Consider the following 7,211-nt stretch of genomic DNA (forward strand, 5'->3'; position numbering starts at 1 on the left):
ACGTCCCCGGAAGCGATATTCTTTAGCATCGGCCAGGTGATAAGTATTCAGATGGGAGTCTTAAATCCTTGCGCAGATCTTTACTTTAAAGGGGTTATCGATTTTCTCCGTAAGCCAATTGGCAGATCGAGTCAGGGGGGCTCCAACAGGAGCACCGGGGGGAGGAGCACGCGTACAGATGGATGGGCAAAGCAATTCCACTTCTAGGTATCGAACACAGGGCCTCAAACACCAATGCAAATGATCACAACAGCACTCATCCCAACAGCCCAAGGGCGGAAGCCACCCAAATCCCCATCAAGGGATGAAGAGATGAACAAACTGTGATATATGTATGTGTGTGTCTACACATGTACGTGTACATATATGCACAGGTCCATCTATATAATGATATACTACACAGGCTCAATTGAAGTGAAGTTCCAACACGTGCTACACGTGCATGAACCTTGAAAATGTTATGCTTAGCGAAAGAAGCCAGAGACAAAAGGCCACAGGCTGTTTGATTCCCTTTATATGAAATATCCGAAATGGGTAGCTCCTTAGAGACAGAGAAAGCACATTAGCGGTTGCCAGGGGCTGGGAAGAGGGAGGAAGTGGGGAGTAACCATTTAGTGGGGACAGGATTTCCTTGACGGGAGATGAAAACGTTTGGGAACCAGAATAGAGGTGATGGTCGCACAACATGTGAATGACTAAATGCCACTGAACTGTTCACTTGAGAATAATTTTATGTTATGCAAATCCTACCTCAATAAAAAGAAAAAAAAAATGGCCAGGGAATGAGCTACAGATCCCACGACAGAGGAAAACACTTTGCTAGTTAGCAAGTGTCCCTCCTCTAGCCCCCGGGCCTCTCTGCACCGAAGAGCGCCCTGCGTTGCTGTGGGGATCTGGCAGTGCGTGGGACTGAGAACTGTCTGCACTGGGCGCCGGTCTGGCCCATCGGAGGCCTCGGGGCCAGCTGCCGCCCCAGCCGGGCCCTCCGCCTTCGCAGCGGCTGGTGGCCTCTGCCCGCGGTGGCTCTGCTCAGGGACACCACTCCCTATGGCACAGCGGTTGCCGAGGACCCCGGGATGCTGCCTCCACGGGAGGGCCACAGGCGAGCCGGTTTGCCCCAGCACCCACCGAGGGGCCCGAGTGTGAACGAGCATGTGAGGATTTTATTTTATTTTATTTTTAAAGATTTTATGTATTTATCTGACAGAGAGAGACCCAGCGAGAGAGGGAACACAAGCAGGGGGAGTGGGAGAGGGAGAAGCAGGCTTCCCGTGCAGCAGGGAGCCCGATGTGGGGCTCGATCCCAGGACCCCGGAATCACGACCTGAGCAAAGGCAGATGCTTAAAGACTGAGCGTGGGAGGATTTTAACGTGTCCTTCTTGTGGCCAGAAGTTTCTGACCTATATATACGGGTGGTTTTCTCCAAACAAGAAAGCACTTTCAGTTCCAAGGTAATAAGAATTAGGTGGTTGTCTTTTTTTTTTTTTTTTTTTTTAAGATTTTATTTATTTATTTGACAGAGAGAGAGATAGTGAGAGCAGGAACACAAGCAGGGGGAGTGGGAGAGGGAAAAGCAGGCTTCCCATGGAGCAGGGAGCCCAATTCGGGGTTCGATCCCAGGACCCTGAGCTCATGACCTGAGCCAAAGGCAGACCCTTAACGACTGAGCCACCCAGGTGCCCCAAGGTGGTTGTCTTTGCTTGGGTGTCCCAGAAAGCAGAGCCTGAGACAGACACGTAGGTGCAGATAATCTGGGAGATGATCCCAGGGAGGAGTGAAGAATGGCCATGTGAAAGGAGGAACCGGGGGAGAGGGAGCACCAAGCTAAGGGTGGGTTCTCAAGCTGGCCCCCGCTGCACGGTGACTTCAGCTCCGTCTCGCTTGCTGCACTTTCCCAGGAGCCTCAGGCCGAGCATCATCTCAGAACTGCTGGTCCTGATTACAAAGGGGGGAGAGGGCGTTTGTCCATTGACTCCCACGCCCCTTGGATCAGGGGTGTTCCTCTAGTGTTCACATTTCTGAGCTGCACACACATGAGTGCCCAGCGGGTTCCTGGGGGCATCTCTCCCGCTGGTAGCAGACAAGCCCGGGGCAGGAAAGAGAAAGCGCCTGCTGTGGCCATCTGCATGGAACCCTGTGCTGAACCCGTCTGAGCAACAGCAGCTGGAGCAGGAGTGAGGCTAAGGGGACCTGCGCTGGCACCAGGCATACGTGCCACCAGGGTATTAGGACAGTGGGACTTAAAGAAACCAACATCTGATACGCTCACCCCAGCTTCTGCCAATGGCTGGCATAACCTGGCACGTGTTCCTGCAGCTCCCGTTCATCCCTGCCAACCAATACGCCATCTTAGCTCTGACTCGAACTTCTACTCAGCCTTCCCTTATTGAGGGAGCGTCTTCTTGTGACCGGCAGGAGCTGGGGCACGTAGCGGGGACTAAGACCACCACAGAGACAGACAAAATAAAATTCAAAGTAAAGAAATAAGAAAAGTATCAGAAGGGGTAAGTGCAGGAAGTTGAAACAGGGTGGTGTGATGAATGGTGACAGCTTATCTTGTTGCCTTGAAAGGTTAGGCAGGTGGGTAGTTTGGCTTCTGGTTTCTGTCTCCAATAGCTCTGGGCCTCGGTCACATTTTCTTTAAAATCCATTTCAATTGCTTAGTCAGGCACAATGGCCTAATTTTAAGGTCTAATGTTTTAAAAACAATTTCCTGATTCATAAGATTCTATGACACATACCAATATCAATGGTGTCTTCTTTGGCGAAATGGGAGAGTCATTCCCTATTCACTGCTCTCCCCTGACTATCACACACACACACACACACACACACACGCACACACACATATCACACGTCCACTCGACTTCCTGCTGTTTCTCTAATCCAGTCTTCTCTAATCCCATAACACGTGTGCTCCAGGCCTGCACCACCATTTGTCCAGGCTCTGTCAGCAGCCTCCTGATGACCGTCCACATTTTGCTTTGCTCGCCAGCCTCATTTCCTGGTATCTAGAAAAATTGTCCTCTTTGTAATTTTCACCCACGGATTCTGGTTATGCCCTCTAGAGACTCAGTGAATAAATGTAGGCTTTCTACCACACAACTGTCCTTCCAAGGATTGGATAGGACAACACTCCTTCTTTGTCTTCTCTCCAGTCTGCCCCTTCCCCATTCCTCACCTTTCTTATTGCATCATGGCTTCCAGACCCTTCTTCATCCTAGTAACCCATAGTTTGATTGTTTGTAAGATGTGTCCAAAACTGAACACAGTATTTCAAGTGTGATCTGAACAAAGCACAGTGGTTCTCTCTCTTCCTTTGAATTAAAACACTGTTTATTTTTTTATTTTATTTTATTTTTTTAGATTTTATTTATTTATTTATTTATTTGAGAGAGACAGAGGGAGAGGGACAAGCAGACTCCATGCTGAGCACAGAACCCAACACGGGGCTCGATCTCACAACTCTGAGATCATGACCTGAGCCGAAATCAAGAGTCAGATACTTAACTGACTGAGCCACCCCGGCACCCCCAAAACTCTTTAAAAATAGATTTTTAAGAGTACAGTTCTGAGTTTTGACAAATAATACACCCGTGTAGCCACCAGCCTGATCAAGATATAGAACATTTCCATCACTCCAGAAAGTTTCCTCATACCCTTTCTCAGCCCAAACCTGCCACCAGTAGTTATTCTGATTTCTATTACCATAGATTTATGTTGCCTAAATCAGAATTTCATACACATAGCATCACATAGAATGTACTCTTTTGTGATTGGCTTCTTTCATTCAAAATAATATTTTTGAGACTCATTCATGTTGCATGTGTCAGCAGCCTGTTCTTTTCTATTGCTGAGTAGTATTCCATTGAATAGATGTATCACAATTTAGCTATTCTATTGATGGACATTTGGGTTGTTTTCGGTTTGGAGCTATAATGTATAAAGCTTCTAGAAACAAGTAGTTTTATAGACCTTTGCTTTTCTTTATCTTGGGTAAATACCCAAGGGTGGAATTTCTGGATCATAATGCAAGTATCTAAATTTATAAGAAATTGACAAATAATTTTCCAAAATGTCTGTGCCAGCAATGTATGAGTTCCAATTCTTTGCTCCACATTCTTGCCAACATTTAGCATTAGCGATTTTATTTTATTTTATTTTTTCATTTTAGCCAGTCTCATGGGTGTGCAGTCATTATGGTTTTAGTTTGAATTCATTTAATGAACTCAATAATCTTTCATGTACTTATGCCTTTTTCATATCTTCCTCTACGAAATGCCTGGTCAAGTCTTTTGCCCATTTTTATTGAGTTATCTTTTTATTACTTAATTATAGTAATTATTTATTTTTAAAGATTTTTAAAAATTTTTATATTTAAGTAATCTTTACACTCAATGTAGGGCTTGAATTCATGACCCCGAGATCAAGAGTCACACACTCCACCAACTGAGCCAGCCAGGTGCCCCAGGAATTCTTTAAATTATCTGGATACAAGTCCTTTATCAGATATATATTTTGTGAGTATTTCTCTCAGTGTGTGGCTTATCATTTCACTTTCTTAATGGTATCTTTTGATGAGTAGAAATGATTAATTTTTCTTAAGTCCACCATAACTCCTTTTATAACTTAGTGCTTTTTTGCCCTAAGAAATCTTTTCCTAACACATAGTTGCAACGATATTATTTCAGTTTTCCTTCTAGAAGCTTTATATTTTCAGCTTTTATGTTCACAGGTATCTATGATCCATATTGAACTAATTTTTGCATATAGGGTGAGGTAAGGGTTAAGGTTTGCTTTTTTCCATACATTTATCCAGTTTTCTAGCACCATTTGTCTTAACGAATTTCTTTCCCCCATTGAATTAACTTGCTTGTTGATAATTTCCTATTCCCTGCTAGATGGGAAGTTTCTCCAAATCTTTGTCTCTCTCTCTCCCTCACCATTTAAAAATAAGTTTTGTACACTTTGATTTATTTCACATGGCCTTTAGCCTTTAGTGAATGGACAATCTGTGTCAGGTATGAGACTAAGAGCGGGAAACAGAGAACTTTTGTCCTGGGGGGAATTTCCTTCTATTGGTGGGAGCTAACAGAGAAGAAAATGATTTCCATTTCATATGGTTAGGGAGAAATTGCAAAGAAGATTGTGGAAATATAGAAGAATGCACGTGCAGGGAGGTAGCATATCAGTGATTAGAGACCATCAGTTTTGGGTTTAGCAGATCTAGTTTAAAATCCAGACTCTGGGGTGCCTGGGTGGCTCAGATGGTTAAGCATCTTCCTTCAGCTCAGGTCATGATCTCTGGGTCCTGGGATCAAGCCCCGCATTGAACTCCCTGCTCAGTGGGGAGCCTGCTTCTGCCTCTCCCCCAACTCATGCTTGCTTGCTCACTCTCTCTTGCTCTTGCTCTCTCTCAAGTGAATAAGTAAAATCTTAAAAATAAATAAATAAATAAATAAATAAATAAATAAAATAAAATCCAGGTTCCAATGTATCTTAGCTGCTAAGGTAGACCACGAGCAGGCCATTCAACTTTTTTGAGGTTCTGTTTCCTCAGGGTTGTTGAAATAGTACATGACACGAAGTATAGAGTGCTTATTCCATTTGTCTGGTATTCAGTTAAGTGTGCATTAATTGGTTGCTATTTTTACCCCATGGACTCAGGGAAGACATCCTGGAGGAAGTGATTACTCAGTTGAGCCTTGATGAATGTTGAAAGCTGTCCAGATGAAGAAATGTAAGAAAAGCATTTCAGGCTGAAGGTCTGGGAAGAACAAAGGTACAGAGGCATAAATCAGCATGGTATAAATGGGAATATTGTCAAAGCTTAAAGTGTGACTGGCTAAATATATGAGAAGCCTGGCCATGGAGAGCCTTATAGGACAGTATTTTTTCAGTCAATGCAAGTTGTGAGCAACTAAACAGGAAAATCACCCAGAGAGCTGTGGCGGGATGCATAATGGAGCCTCCGACAGGTTGATGGGCATAACACTCTCCCTTGCCAAGTCTTGGGCTCACAGAGTACAAGAGACAGGCCTCTGAGAATTTCCAGATGAAGCTTGATATCCACACCCTCATTCTGTCCAACAGCATGGCCGCCTTAAGAGCAGAGCCTGAGCCTGCTCTCCAGGGTCATGGTTGTACCTGCGGGCTCTCCCCAGTACCCTTCACAAACAGAGAGCCTCCCCTTCTCATCTATCCTCTCATGGACAGGGATTCTACCAGGAGTGGAGCCATCTCCCCAAACTGTGCTGTCTTCCAGCTACTTGTTTGCTTTAAGCTACTGTTATTAAGCATTTGCTACGTATTAAGCCTATTGCTAAATGCTTGTCGTACATGTCCTCCATTACTTTAAGCTTCCCAGCAGCTCCCCAAATAGATTTTATGTTTCAATTCACAGAATTAAAAACATAAAACAACTTGCTGACTGTCACAGAAATCCTGAAGGTCGGGTCCGAAATTGGAGCCACCACCTCAGCACACGTGCATTCCTTCCTCCTGCTTCCCGAGCGGCCACCGCGGAGGGGTCTCCCTGCTCCCTGCCCCGACCGCTTGATGGGACATCCGCCCCACCAGTAACCTCTGCGCTTTTCAGGCGCAGGCTGGGCTGCCCTGCCGGGACCTGCCTTCTTAGCTGAGTCACTTCAGGGGTGCTGGGCCTTGGCAGCATTGCAGCTACGCTTGTCCTTGCTGACACGGTGGCAGTGCTATCCTAACCTACTGTCCACCCAAAAAGATGCCTTATTAGCTCCATTGAGCAAATTCAGTAACTTAGGTTCAGGGAGGACAAGAACATATAACACCAAATCACAGCGTCAAGTCTCAAAGCCAGACCTCCTGTCTCCAAAACCAGCGACATCCCATCAGCTCTGTGGCCCTTCTGGATGTCAGTCCTGGGTCCAGGCGGCGTTTCATCAGAGGTGGGAAGGCAATCTACGAGAAAGGTTGTACACACCCTTTCAAATGACCAGCTTACAGTTCTGCTGAATGATGGGCAATATAAGGTCAAGCTGTAAAAAGAGAGAAAACAATGTAAAAAGGCCCCTATTGCTAACAACGTAACTCATAAGCCGTCCACTTTTCGCTATCTTCTTATCAGGAAGATAGAACAGTGGAGGGGTGAGTGGCCAAGGTGTGGACTCAGCATTAAGTAATCCAAAACAAAGATAAATATAAGGAAGACATGGAGCTCTGATTCATATTCTTA

General features: G+C 45.2%; 1 long non-coding RNA gene across 1 annotated transcript; it reads right to left on the reverse strand.

Annotated features, from left to right (window-relative positions):
• Window positions 1-1,500: 1,500 nt before the first annotated feature.
• Window positions 1,501-7,004, reverse strand: LOC118518605 (uncharacterized). The gene is made up of 4 exons (XR_004908791.2): window positions 6,839-7,004; window positions 5,656-5,768; window positions 2,271-2,438; window positions 1,501-1,936 (listed from the first exon to the last, which is right to left on the reverse strand). It is a non-coding gene; the product is annotated as an uncharacterized LOC118518605 (long non-coding RNA).
• Between the last annotated feature and the right edge of the window lie 207 nt (window positions 7,005-7,211).

Source organism: Halichoerus grypus, chromosome 5 (assembly GCF_964656455.1).
Source record: "Halichoerus grypus chromosome 5, mHalGry1.hap1.1, whole genome shotgun sequence".
Taxonomy (NCBI): Eukaryota; Metazoa; Chordata; class Mammalia; order Carnivora; family Phocidae; genus Halichoerus; species Halichoerus grypus.